Source organism: Macaca thibetana, chromosome 14 (assembly GCF_024542745.1).
Source record: "Macaca thibetana thibetana isolate TM-01 chromosome 14, ASM2454274v1, whole genome shotgun sequence".
Taxonomy (NCBI): Eukaryota; Metazoa; Chordata; class Mammalia; order Primates; family Cercopithecidae; genus Macaca; species Macaca thibetana.
The window spans coordinates 106,545,415-106,560,548 of NC_065591.1; positions in this window are offsets into that span (position 1 = coordinate 106,545,415).

The window sequence follows — 15,134 nt, forward strand, 5'->3', positions numbered from 1 at the left end:
GAGGTACGGGAAGGGGAGGATGTGGTAGAAGAGTTAGGAAGGTCACGGGGTTTTCCTGATGTCCTGCAGCTTCCTTTAGTAACTTTAATTGCACTCCACATTGGTTCAGTGACTTCTGAATGCCAGGTATGAAACGAGGTGGCAGGATGAAGGCAGGGTTCCAGCCCAGCAGGGAGGTGGCCCTCTGTACTGGTAACTCTCGTAGAAGGTGGTTGCATCCTGTACGTGTAAGAGAAGAAAAAACCAACGTGCTGCAAGAGCCTCAGGAAGGCAAACTTGATTCTGATTCAGGGAAGATCTGAGAAAAGCCTCACGGAGGTATGATTTCAGCTGCCTGCATTACATTTGGGCAGGTGGAAAGATGGCAAAAGAAGTTCCAGACAGAAGGAACCACGAAAGAAAGGTGCTGAGGAATGGCAGTACTAGTGTGTTTGGGTACATTAGGAAGGTATTGTTTGAGCCTAAGGGCAATCCAGGGGATGGGGTGTTAGGGGAGGAGAGTGATGAGGGGGAGGCATTGCAGGGAGGGGGTGCAGCTGCGTGAGGCTTGCCTACCAGGCTGAGGAGCGTGGCTTTTCCTTTTTGTATCATGGGAAGCCAGGGGAGACTTACGAGGTGCAGAGTGATGGGATTTGTACTATATTTTAGAGAAACAATTCTGTTCCCTTTTGACATATACTCCCCAGTCCTTTATGCCCGCCACATGGCTTGCCACTGAGAAGGCTGGGAACATGTAAACACACTTTAATGTGGGGCTTGGGAGAATTTCTGGGCTACGGCACTAACTTCCCCTACCTCCTGAACCTGATCTCTACTCATCTGCAGCTTCCCTGTGGGTAAGTTCAGCCAGGCTCCAAGGGAGCGGAGCACAGAAGACAGAATTGCTTTTCCCAAGGACTCTTGGTTAAGTAAGCACCATCCTCATCCCGGGCCATGCTGACTTTGATGAGGGATGACTATGATAAATCTATTAAATATACCAATGCCAAGGGATTTGCAGGAAAAGGGTGATGATGGGAGTTAAAGAGGGATGGGATTAATCTGAGAAGGCTTTCTGAAAGAGGTGGCTGTGTGTTTGAGATCTCACAGGTAGTGGTAAAATGAGTTGGTAGGAGATAAAAGGGAAAGGCCATCCAGCAAGAAGAATCATCGAAGCAGAGGACAGCAAATATGACCAGGGGCAAGGGCACAGTGCCTTGGGGAGGAAGGTGAGATGGGAGGGTTGTAACAGGACTTGAAGGTGGAAACGCCAGTCAAGGGGGCTATGAATTCCAGGTGGTGGAAGTCTGTAGGGTGGTCTATAAATAATGGGCCATGTTAGCCCATTTTTTGGAACCTTCCTCCTTCACCTCCACCAGGAGCACAAACAGACTCCCCTTATTTTATTCCCATGGGGTACAGCTATGCAGGATGGATGAGAGTAGACCCTCAACTGGTTCATCTGGAGTAGTCATCAAATCCTCCTGTAATTAGCAAGGGCTGGAAAGGTGCTCTGACCGGGGCAAGTGGCCCTGCTGAACTGAACAGTAGAAATTATGCATGTGCAGTCGTTTCTTGGTATCCGTGGTGGATTGGTTCCAGGACCTCCCACAGATATCACAATCCATGGATGTTTATGTTCTTCTTGTACACTTTAAATCATCTCTAGATTACTTATAATACCTAATACAATGTAAATGCTATGTAAAGAGCTGTTATCCTCTAATGTTTTGGGAATAATGGCAAGAAAAAGTCTGTACAGATTCAATACAGACACATTTTTAAAAATATTTTTGATCTGCAATTGGTTGAATCCATGGATACCGAACCCACAGGTACAGAGAGCTGACTGTGTATCTATTCTGCAAGGCAGCTAGGCCCAACGCCTGAGTGATAACCTGTGCTCTTTCTATCTCAGCAATGAATCTGTGCTGCCCAGCTGAGAGGCAGGATTGGGTTTTAGATGTGCTCTGAATACTGGCAGCTTTCTCCAAGGCATGGCTTCCTCAGCAAATCTTCTTTGAAAAGGCACCGAACTCCACCTGGAAGAATAGGTGAGTAAATATGTTGTTTAACAACTATTGTGTGCCTTATCCTTTTATAAAAGCCATCCCCATACCATTTAATGTTCACAGAACGCTTGTGACGACTCCAGGAGAGATGTTATTATGCCCATTTTACAGACAAGGAAACTGAAGCTCAGATAAATAGTTTTCCCCGAATCCCACGGTTCCTCGTTGTAGAGCGAAGACTCAGTTCCTTTTCTTCTAAGGATAAATCACGTGTGTTTTCTGCCACAGACAGGGTCCTAAGGAAGATAAATTTCTCTTGTGAGGACGAGGTATGGTTCTTGAATCCAACACCTGATTCTTATTGCAGAGATTCCTAAGGGCTGGGTCTTTAGCACTGATGAAAGCCAGATTCCAGCCGCCAGCCATAGGAGATACCCGCAGGCGTTCCAGCCAACCCGGAGACCTAGAAAGAAAACCCAAGCATTCTTAACCTTTAAAAAGATCTTAGCCTGTGGACAGATAAATTAACTCCAGGGCTCTGGGGAGATTAAACCTTATTTTATGGTTTGCTTGTTAAAAACGCATAACTCGAAATCTCACCAGAGATTGCAATTAAGATAGCACGGGGCTAAAGCTATATGAGAAGTATTATTTACTCCCGGCTCCCTGCAAAGTCCAAAACGACAATGGGTTTTTCCATTTTGTAACCTGCAGTCGATCTGAAGCCACCTGCCTTTGTACCTAAAATGCTTTAGGACACGTGCTTCTCTCCCAGCATAGCTGCTACAAGAGTTCTGTTATCCTTTGTGGTTGCCCAAAGTAACCATAAAAACCAAAAGTTAAAACAAAGTTTCCAGGGCGTTAATGTTCAAGAGACACCAAGAACATTTTTTACCATCTGCTTCTCTTCTGTTCCCACCTGAGGGGCCCTTTTTCTGTGTTCTCCTTTGAATGCCTGACATGTACGAGCCCCAAATAGCTCCCTACTTTCTAGCGAAGACCCCGGAAGAGCCAGATCACCCCAGAGCCGACTGATCTCACTAAAATATGACCGAGAGAGCCATTACAACCCTTCTCAACCATTGTTATTAGAGATCACACATAGTGAGTCAAACAAATTTTTTTCCCCGCCTGGAAGTTCTGCGAAAAGTTGGTTATTCTGTGTGCTCAAAGGCAATGACCAAGAACTGTTGAGATTTTCTTTCTGGGGTCCTCTTTACTCCTTGAGATTAAGGGTTTGTTTTTCCATCTTCTGTGTGTAGAGAGGAGATGCATAACGAATTTATGAGCTCCTTTCTGTAAGAAATTTCATCTTAGGCACTGTGGTGTAGTGAGGGTCTTTCTCAAATTCATCTTTTGCATTTTGAGACTCATGTGGAGCATTTGATTAGTATTCAGGCTCCTGACTCCATTCAAGAGTCGCTCAACCAAATGATTCTTACAATCAGGTGAATTTGGAGATGCTGGTGTGGTGGAAAGAATGCTCGGCTGGGAGGTAGGAGAACTGGGTTTTAGACTAACCCTTATTAGCTACTAACTGTTTGATCTTTATCTAGTTCCTGTGCCTTGCTAGTTGTTAAACGCCTCCTTGTAAAAGGAGAGGCAGCTATGATTAAGTGTGTCAGGCATGTTCTAATTGCTTTGTAAGCATAAACACTACAGAGTAGCCTCAAAGTCACACAGCTAGTCAGAGGCAGGGCCACGATTCAAACAGACTGGCTCGGCTCATGAGCCCAGGCTTCTAATTGCTTTGCTATGCTGTGCTACCTCTGCAGATAGGGCCTCTTAACTCCACTGTCCCACAAGTTTCTTGTAGCCAAAGACAAGACTTTACACATTCTATGAGAAGGAGACCTTCCATTGCAACTTGTTCCATCTCTGTCCTGGGCCAACCCCCCAACTCCTAAATAACACAAAGACTCTGGACCAGCCCTGCATTTTGGGTTTTTTTTTTTCCTTTCCTGGTCATTATCTGGGGCTGATTTGGCCGAACTTCTAAGTCTGTTGCCTAGCAAGTCCCAGCACATCTGGAGTCCTGCTGTTGTCTCAATTGCACAGCTGTCTACGGCAAAGATGCAGTCATCAGAAAGCTGCTGCCCAATGGAAATCCAGGGAGCAATCTTTATATGGATCAGCTCTTTATACCTTTGTGTGGATTTCGTGTCTCACTCACAAAGACAACGGAGCAAGCTAGCAGAGTTCATACTGAGATGTGAGTGGCTTTATAACCAGCATGAGGAAGATTTCCACAGAAAAACCTCTTCTTTCCTGGTGACAGACCTGAATTTTTGCTAAGGGGGGAAAAAAAGCTCTCTCTTCGAGAGCATTTGTGTGGACCTAGGTGCTTTGAAATGGAGACAAGCCAGAAGATTCCTCTGAGGCAAAGAGATACCGCCGAATAGTGCAGGCCCCAAATTTAGGTTTTTGTAGACCTGCACATTAAAAAGTTTCCAAGAGCTTAAGGAGGCAGAGCCAATTTGAAGCTTTTCTTTTATTTCGTGCAACAGGGTAGAGGATATTGTTTTGGGGGTGGGGAAGATTGAAACCTGCAGTGAAAGTAAATGAAAAACCAAAATCTCTGCTGGAGGTATAGATAAAAACCAGAAAATAAAAAAAGAAGCAAAACTGACCAGTCTTATTTAGCTCCCCAAGGAGAGAAGTGCTGCAGAAAAGAAGAAAGCGACAACAGTCTGCCCTGTGATCTCGTATTCTATTAATCAGTCCTCTCCGTAGCTGACACTCTCCCAGACAAAGGCCATTGATGTTCAAAATGGCGATGCAGGCACCGTAGGGTCCTGAAGTGGCTTCTGCATCAACAAAGACCAATGAAATGACACTCAATGCTGAACTTCAGAATGTCAAACCTGGATGAGACCTTAGAAGTCTTCTGGTCCAACCCCCTCATTTTGCAGTTGAGGAAACTGAGGCCCAGAGGTCATGAGGCTGTTCAGTGTAAAACTAGGAATGAGACCCCAAGCTTCTAGATTCTACCCGCTCTTTCCTTGACATGATGCTGACAACTCAAACTCAAATGTTATCATTATCTGAACATGAGTATAATCTGTGAATAATAATAACGGGGTGACTTTTATTTGCCATATTATTTGATGGAGTAGAGCTCTTCAATGACTCAGTTAATTAATATATTAATTCTATTAGCAGTTTCATCCCTCTGTGTGTGGTGTGTGTCTTTAGCGACACTGAGCTTCCAATATGTTGCTCTCTTTCTATGAAGGCCAAAAAGGTGATCGGATGAATTGAGAGGATAATTCCCTCCCTCGCTGGGTATTGTCACTGGTCTAATTTAATAATGTTACCTCTCTCCCAGTTTGGAAACCTGGACACAACCGGAGCTCTTCACATTAAGCTGTCAGTATTGTCATTCACATTTGTATCAATAATACTGAGCTCTGACAACTTCCCTTAGTTTTAGACCGAAATCCTATTTTATAATATAAATATCACACTCTAGGCAGGGCACCATAAAGCAATTATTGCACTTCCTAGGTGAGGTGAATTTCTTGGCCTCGGCTCTTCAAGGCAGCACCTGAGATGTGTTCTAATCACTCAAGAGACACTGGGACAGAAGATTATTATACTATTAGATAGTATAGAAAAAAGAAGACACCTGTTCTACCGGCAGAGTGCCAAGTCCTTCCCTCCAGAGAGAATAATGAAGGTGGGCCTGGTTGTGAGTGTATGTTGTGGTGCTGTAGGAACCTGTAATAAGGGAACCTATGCTAGTTGAGAAGCATCCTCCATTCAACTACTGAATATTGTTCCTTGCTTGCCTGAGACCTCTTTTCCTTGGGACTTGGCTCCTTCCCACTTTGTGTTTCTTCCCGCATCGGTCACTTTCCTGTCACTCCCTGGAGGATCTGCAGCCTCAATCCAGTCTGGAGGGATGTGGCCCAGCCCCAGGACATTCAGAGTAAGGGGCTAGGCTCTTGTATAATAATAAAGACCTTGGAAGTGGAGGTGAGCTGGAGTATCGAGCAATTTATCGCGCACACATGTCTAACAGAACAACATCAGTTCCCTACCTCCCCCGCCCATGGAAGCCCAGGACAGTCCTCCTGAATTTGTACTGAGCTTTGCAATGTTCAAACCCCCTTTCCTCACACTGCGGTACTGATCCCCACAGCAGCAGTTCATATTTTTATCTGGAAGTTAGATTATTGGATGATGTCCTCAGTAATGCATTTTCAAATCTCTCATTGTACAGATGAGGAAACTGAGGATTAGAGAGGAGAAGTAATTTGGTATTCAAAGAGCTGGTATTCAAATTCACACCCCACATGACTTAATATGGATGATCCCCACACCCCAGCATTTTAAGTCAGGCAAAAATGAGGTTCTGAGTTTCACTCGCTGACCTGACATTTGTTTGATTAATATCAGTTGAATGCCAGTGACATATAATGCACTGTGTCAGGCTGAGGAATACGGGGATTGCTAAATTACCCTTTAAACTCAAAGAATACTTTTTGGATAATTTTTAAACTTCCATGATTAGGAATGATTATGGATTCCAGGTGGGCATCCGAAAAATACCTTTCAGGGAGAAAGTGGTAGAAGGGTTCAGAAGAAACACCCACATCATTGTTTCTAGTTTGCCTCATCCTGAGAGGGCTAATGCACTCTGCCCTTCAACCCTCAGCTGCCCCACACAGCCAGCCACAGGTGGTCTGTCTTGGGAAGAGCCCCCCATGCAAGCCCCACACATGGTTCACAGTGGTGCACACACCTAGCCTCACACACTGCTTGGCTGGTGCCATTCACCCACATTGCACTCTGGTCCATGACTTCCCTCTTCCAGGGCCCTAGTCTGGTAAGACTGCACTGTGGGAGTGGTGCACATTGCCTGAGAGCCACAAACACCCCAGAACATCTGCCTGCCCCCAGGCTAACGTCCCACTACCACCCGCAGCTCCCCAGCCTCTTCTCCCTGCATACTCAGCAATCACTCCAACCTGTGTGTCACACTTTCCCGGAGCTCCCTCTGACAAGTTTATCAAGTTGAGAGATGACACTGTCAACAGGCATACAAAAAAAAAAAAAAAAGTGAAAAGAAAGGAAAAGTGGGGAAAAAAGCTTGGGAGCCTCCCTTGATGCTGCAAGGACACCTTCCCACACTCCCAAGGTCATGCAGGCAGGCTGGGAGGGGCATCCACATTCTTCCCCATCACTTGATTCTTAAGTGAGCCTCCTCCGTGGGTGCCTGGTGCAGCTCCCTCCTCTGTGGTGTGGGGTGGGAATGGGGGAGCATCACGTTTCAGTAGGAGATTGCTTGGTAAGACAATGGCTGAGCCGATAATGCCAGCAAAGTCATGACACCAGGGACCTCTTACAGTTCTAAGATCCAATCATCTTTAAAATATTACCGTCTAAGACGGATTTGAGCAGGGGCTATAGCAAACAATTGATGCCAGTATATTTACTGAGAGTGCAGGCACCCTGTTGAAATATTAATCTGGGCTGGGGAGTTGGAGAGGGGAGGGGCTGAAAAGCATTAGACTGACCAATTTCTTTCTAAAAATCCTTTGAAAAATAAGTTTAATTAGGGAAATACAGATGCTACTATCTATCATCTATCTGAATCCTACTGTTTGTAAAAATTCCAAGAGTCAGCAAAATAGAAGACCTGCCTCCTTTCTCAAGCCTCTCCTCAACTCTGCCCATCCCGCTGCCCGTGCCCATCCTCCATTCAACTACTGAATATTGTTCCTTGCTTGCCTGAGACCTCTTTTCCTTGGGACTTGGCTCCTTCCCACTTTGTGTTTCTTCCCGCATCGGTCACTTTCCTGTCACTCCCTGGAGGATCTGCAGCCTCAATCCAGTCTGGAGGGATGTGGCCCAGCCCCAGGACATTCAGAGTAAGGGGCTAGGCTCTTGTATAATAATAAAGACCTTGGAAGTGGAGGTGAGCTGGAGTATCGAGCAATTTATCGCGCACACATGTCTAACAGAACAACATCAGTTCCCTACCTCCCCCGCCCATGGAAGCATCAATAACATCGATAGAGCTGCTGTCCCCGGCATCAGCCTTTCAACACGGCCATGAGAAGAAGGACAAAGAAATAGCCTCTTTTGTGGCAGAGCTGAGCTTGTTGCTTGCAGTTAATGGGAGGGTAGAGGAGAGGACCAGCCCTGTGGAAGGCTGAGAAATTCCAGTCACTGACAAGCAGGGCCATGGTCAGAGGAGCCAAGTGGAGCCTCAGGCTGGACATGGGCCTGGGACCACTGCAGACACTGCTGGAGGAAGGGCACACGCCTGTGGCCCAAAGGAGCAGCCAAACATCATCTCTGGGGAGACGGCCCCCAGAGAAAATCCTGTTCATATTCCCAGCAAGAAGGACCACCAGTATCTCTCCGGTTAGAGGCACGGGTTTCTTCCTAAAGATATGGACGAGGGTACTTGCATTCCCAATTTCATATTTGTTTTGGAGACACTGGCCCACTGGTCCCCAGAAACTGCCATGTGCTGCCTCTCGCGTCTCTCTTTGTTCTTCTCTTTGCCTGGAATGCCTGGCTTTGGGAAAGACGCCTCTGCAGGCTTCTGGTTCATGTCCATTGTCTGTGAAGCTTTGCCTGACCTTTAGGGGGAGCTCTTTATCACACCTTCCTGTGTTTCCATAGTACACTGTGTGGATTTCTGCATCACGAATCGTCATATTAAATTAGAACTTTTCTTGCCTGTCACTTCCTTGGATTGTCATCTCCTTGAGGGCAGGGACCTTCTATTTTTACATCACTAGTTCCTTGTAGAGTGACTAGCAAGTAGGTGGTGGTCAAAATCATGCCAAATAGACAGAGCAAGGACTCTCATTTTCTCTCAGTCTTTGCCAGTAAGAAATGTTTTCTTCTATGCTAAATCAATTAAGCCGTGAATCAACTCTGGGTCAATGAACAAAATATTAACTTGACAGGAAAAATAAGTTCAAAAGATCTATTGTACCTCATGGTGACTATGGTTAACAACAATACATTGAGGCCGGGCGCGGTGGCTCAAGCCTGTAATCCCAGCACTTTGGGAGGCCGAGACGGGCGGATCACGAGGTCAGGAAATCGAGACCATCCTGGCTAACCCAGTGAAACCCTGTCTCTACTAAAAAATACAAAAAACTAGCCGGGCGAGGTGGCGGGCGCCTGTAGTCCCAGCTGCTCGGGAGGCTGAGGCAGGAGAATGGCATGAACCCGGGAGGCGGAGCTTACAGTGAGCCGAGATCGCGCCACTGCACTCCAGCCTAGGCCACAGAGACTCCGTCTCAAAAAAAAAAAAAAAAAACACAACAATACATTGTATACTTGAAGACTGCTAAGAGAGTAGATTTTAAGTTTTCTTACCGCAAAAAATAACTATGTGAAGTAATGCATATGTTAATTAGCTTGATTTAGCCATTCCGTTTAGTATTCCCTTGGTATACATATATTGAAATATCATGTTTATACCATAACTATATATAACTTTATTTGTCCATTAAAAAGATATATAAAGCACATGTAAAAAAATATGAACTCAAACCATATGAAATTAGTAATATTCAACCATTTTACACCTACAAAAATGGTAATTTCCTATGGTTCAACCCACTCTCTAGCATAGACACTACCCTCATAGAGGAAAGGAATAAAAGAAAACCAGCATTTATTGAACACAGCTTTGTACCAGGCACTTTATAAACATCATCTCATTCCGTTTAATCCTCATTTACTGATGATCCAGGAGAATAAAATAAACATCAAAGAAACAAAATATTTAAATGCTGAGATGGGTGGTACGAAGGGGCAGTGGGTTGGGAAAAGAGAGTTGACTCAGAAAGGCTTCACATCTGGGGGGCTTCAGTGAACCCTGAAGGGCCAGCCTCTTGAGGCAGCCTTGGTTGAGCCAGGCATCCCTCTCCTTTTTCCCATGACACATTCGCTCCACTTATCTCCATTATTGCACTCCTCACATGACATCCTTGCTATTAATTTACTCATCTGTTTCCATACTCCCCTCTGGGTCAAACCCTCAAAAGCAGGGGTTGCATCATGTTCATCTTTTTATACTCCTCTGCCCAGAGCCACCTGGCAGCCGTGCTGCTGTACTCAAATGTTTGCTGATGGACTAATTCAGAGAAGGCCATGCAGGGAATTCCCTACAATGAACTCAAGGACTTCTCTGAGTCAGATATGCACAAGCTCCTCAGCTTCCCCACCAGGGGACTTACGCACTTACAATAAGCCCCGCTGCTTCCTGTGTCATGATATCTTGCCCCTGGCTGTCTCTGAAGAGCCCCCTCTGGCGTTAAAACTCATCTTGACTCAGGAGTATAGGGCTTAATAGGGCTGAGCTAAGCAGTAAGGAGGACGAGACCCCAGAAAGGATTACAATTCCAAAGAAGGGTCAATAGACACATTCTCTTTCCATTTCCTGTTTCTCTCTCTGGTTAGCATAGTTCCTAAATAAACCCTAATGTCAGACCCTACAGTTGCCCTTCTGTAAGGAACCCAAGGTGCATTTGGGAAGATGCACGCTATACTCATAATAACAGCTATCATGTACTTAGCACTCTAAGGTAGGTATTTCATCCCCATTTTATAGAAGGAGAAGTTATACACCTTGTTGAAGGTTACAAGCTAAAATTCCAGGTGTCTCTGATTCTAAAACTCATACTCCCAATCACGAAGTTTTATCAGCACAAAATCCAGATTTTGGCTAGCCCCAATTTCCCAGAATGTCTGGAATTGGACATGTCTGTCCATAGTCTCTGGTGGCCTGAGCAGCAGTCAGGGCCAGAAATGCACCCAGGAGTCCTCCCTGCTCCTCAACCACGGGGACAAGTCAGGCAGACATTTTAGCAATCTTGGTCCCGCACCAAGCCCAGCTTTGTGCCAAGTCTCAAAGCCTTTCATTCATCATCCTCTACGAGGAATTAAATCACGCGGGTTGATTTATGAAAAAAGGAAGGAGCCTTTGCCAACAGAGCCCATGCTGCTCCCTATGTCATGATATCTTGCCCCTCCCTGTCCCTGAAGAGTCTCCCTGGGATTAAAACTCATCTTGAATCTTAGACACTCACCAACTCATTGTAGATTTAAGCACATGCCCTCCTGACCTCTAGGATTGGGTGTTTTTTTCTTCTTAATCTTTAAGGAGGCGTATCTCCAAGGGGAAGGCAGAGTTTCACAAAGAGGAGATGGAGGTGGCAGAGAGAACAAACCCTGCATATGCTAAGAGCTCTATTCCACAATTTGAGTGACAGTGAAGACACGTCTTGTCAAATTACTGCTTCAGTCGAACACAGCTAACTCTCACCAAAGTTGACAACAGAATGATTTTGTTTAAAAAAAAAAAAAAGGTGAGAGAAGGGTAGAATTGAACCTTGGGCTATTAACAGGGTTCCCATGTGTTCTTACGGACTCTTTAAAATGCTTTGCTGTTGGTGGCTGTGGAAGAGAAAGGCCCATGTTCTATATATGCCCAAACTATTCTTTTAGTTGAATTGAGGTCCCTCTGGGGAAGCTGCCATGAGGAAGCTGGGCCACCCAGGAGTTACAGAAAGCCAGTAGAAGTGGTACTCCTCCACAGCTGTCTCCTGGCCTCTTACCTAGTCACAGGGTGGGTACAGAGATCTCTGTGCCTCTGGACTGGTAGTTATAATTCAGGCAGAATGGCAGGTCATGCCCTTTCAAGATATCAGTGCTGATATGGCAGTGGAGAAACAAAAGCAGAGGTTGAGTCAAGATCAGACCCTGGGGAGGGGAAGCACGTTACCAAAGCTAGTATGAATGAAAGAATGGATGAGGTAGGGTGAAAGTAAAACTGAAACAAAGACAGGAACAGCAGATGAGTTGCCCCCAGGGGTGAACTGGAGAAACAGTGGTGGGAGAAGAAAGTCACACTTGGTGCCAGCAGCCTGGGATGAAAAAGTAAAGATGCAATAACTAAGACATGTGCTCAGCAGCTCCCTATGCAGGTACAGGATTGGGCTATAATGGCCTTTGTAAAGTTCCATGGGCTGCCTCCCCATAGGTGTGCCTTTGGCAGATTTTAAAAGGGGTACTCAGAGCCCCGTTCCACCAGGGAATGTGTCATTGGGTCCTTGGTGAAGCAATGCTTGCCCTGTATTAAATTTTTATCATAATGATTGCTGATGACTCCACCAGACCTGTCTGACTGGTTTTTACATTTAGTCTCCTACAAACTCTTATTTCTATATGCCCTTTAATCTGTGTCTTACCAGTCTGGACTCTGACCCCCTATCTATTCCTGACTGTACGTTTTTGACTTGGTAACCTTAATTTCTAATTTCTTGCCTGATTTATCTTTTAATAACTCTCTGCTCCCAGCTATGAATCAGCTCTTCTAGATCTAGTATCTTTCTGGTGATTCTTCTCTTACTGCTGCTCTGGGGCCAAAATGATCATTGTAATCCTCAAGGGAAGTAAAAGCCATGTGATACCAGCCATCCACAAATGATATACCATTTCTATAAATCCAGGTTCACCAGTAAGTACTCATTATCTTACAATTATAGACACTTGGATTTGGGAGAGACTTCAAAAATATCTAACTTGATGCTTCCCCCATTTGGTGTGCAAATTCTCTTATATCAATTATTTCAAAATAACAAGAGCTGCCATTAATTGATTCTGCTAAACACTTTACATGTGTTATCTCATTGAGTCCTGACATCAGTTCTGTGAGGTCTTATTATTCTCATTTTATAGCTTAGGAAACAGTCTATGCTCTAACCACTACCCTGCACTGACACCACTTACTATTGGTTCTAAAGCTTCTGCTTGGATGTCTGCAGTAAGGAACTTACAACGTCTTAGCATATCGCGCTTCACCTTTGCACAGCTGTGACTTTAAAAAGCACCTCTTTATGTTGAGCTGAAAACCCTCTTCTTATAATTTTTACCCATTGCCCTGGTTTTACACACTAGTGATACAGAACAGGTCTACATCCCTCCATCACACGACAGTTCTCTAAATACCACGTTGTGCCTGTTTCTCTTGAAATTTGCAAAACATCTCCAAGTTCAATTTTTCCTCCTATGTCTGCTTTAGACGATAGCTGATTGCTTCAATTTTCCTTCAGTTGTGGTACCTTGGATAGGGCCTCAATCATTGTATTGTAAATGCAAATTATATATTCTACTCTATTTTCTGTTACTACCACTTTTTTTCTCTCCCATGCTAAATTTCACAGACTAAACAAAAGACATAGAAGACAAGGCCCTTGCCCACAAGTTAAAAATTTGTCATTTTCTTGGGTAAGAAACAGTAAGGCAGTATATTTAGTAAGCTATTTACTGTGTGGAACTGACTGTAGATGTGACAGAAAACCCAGTGAGACGGAGGGTTATCTGGAGCCATCAGGGAAAGCTTTGTGAAAGGCTTGTGGCTTAACCTGGCCTTCTGTGGTGGGAAGCTTTGGGAAGAGCAGAGCAGAGAGGATTGGGCAGTAAACTGCAGGGATAAATTGCAGGTTGCATGTTGAAGGTAAAGCACAGAATGTCTTCGTATAGTGAGGTTGGGGAAAATGAGGAGCAAAAGGCCAGATGGGGATGAGCATGGAGATGGGGAAATTTTGAAGAGAGAACTGAAGGATATATACATATGTGAACACAGAATCACTGAAAGAGAAGGATGTTATTTTAAGAGAATTTCGTTCAGCTCAGCCTTTCATATATCTCACCTTCGCAGACCCAATATTTCTCTGCAGGGCACCTATGCTAATTTCTATCACCATTCCAATTTACTGTCTATTTCAATCAGAGTCAGTTTCTTTGGCTTTACCTTTGCCTGAATCCCACTTTACCTGGCAAGCGCTATAGTCCTACACAGAGTCTCATCATTTCCTTCCGGGATTACTGCTCTGAGATACCTGCCTGCCTCCTGCCTCAGCTCCTTCCCGTGCTCCCCGCATACATGTGCCAGACAAAGCACAAATCTAATTTAGCACTTCCTGCCCAGTCTCTCCCGTCAGCTCTCCATCATCTTCAGAACAAAGTTCACACTTCCTGTCCACTTCCCCAGCCTCATTTCCAGCCACTCCTCCTATGAACCCTACGCTCAGCAGTTACCAAAAGCTTTTCAGTTGCTTCATCAGACCATATTCTTTTTCACTTCTTGGCTCTCATTCTACATGAAGCACCCTTCCCCCTGCTTGTTCATATTGCAATAATATTCTTCAAGGTTCAGCTTAGTCTGGCCTCTGGGGACATTTAGTTGGCCCAACCATGATGAATTAGGTGCCCCTTCACTTCCAGATCATCTTGTGGCATGTCCTGAATGCTCAGTATACTGGGTGTGAAAGTGTACCTACCACACCAGGCAAGAAGCAATAGAAACCAACTAGACTATCTTATCTTTATTGCAAAGCCATCAGAGACTTGCAGAATCCAAGCTGGAGAACCAGGCTTGAAAAATAAACAGGTATCAGATGAAACATCGAAGTTTGGCTTCAGGGACCACGGTAAAGGCTGTGCTGTAGGTGCAATCTGTTCTCTGTGCAGCTACTACTGCAGGGAGGAATTTGACCTCCAAATGTTCCTACCATAGAAGAGGAAATTCCCATTCATGGGGAATCTTTAAATTAGGGGATCTTTTTATTCTATTCTTCCCAAGTCTTCTGCCTCTTAGTTTACATAATTAAAGTCTTCCTTCAGGCAGGGGGATGGATGAATTGCACCCACTCCCCAACCCATCCTGAGGAGTAACTCATTCTCAGCTGTGAACCATGAAAGCTCAGAAAGCAAATTGACAGCTTTGGAACTATCCTTCCAACTCAGAGTAGTTCAGAGAAAGCTCAATGGGAACCTGTCAGAGTCAACAACAAGATGATGCCTAAAAACAATTTCCAGCATTTTGTGTCTAATAATAATTGCTCACTTAAGTGTTGTGAAGCTTTAATTGGGTAGGTCTGTAATCAATGGTAGTTTTTGCCCTAAGGTTGGAGAAGGCTGAGTGACAGAGCTAAATAGCATGCCTCTGTGTATTGACAATCCTGGGAGGTGAAAGAAGCAAGAGAAAGCCTTCCCAGTTTGCAAATGGATGGAGAAGGGACGTGAAGGAAGGTTGGATCTAGACTTTGCAGATGAGCACAGGGAAAGACTCTAGGAATTTCAGAGATGGGATTCATTTATCGG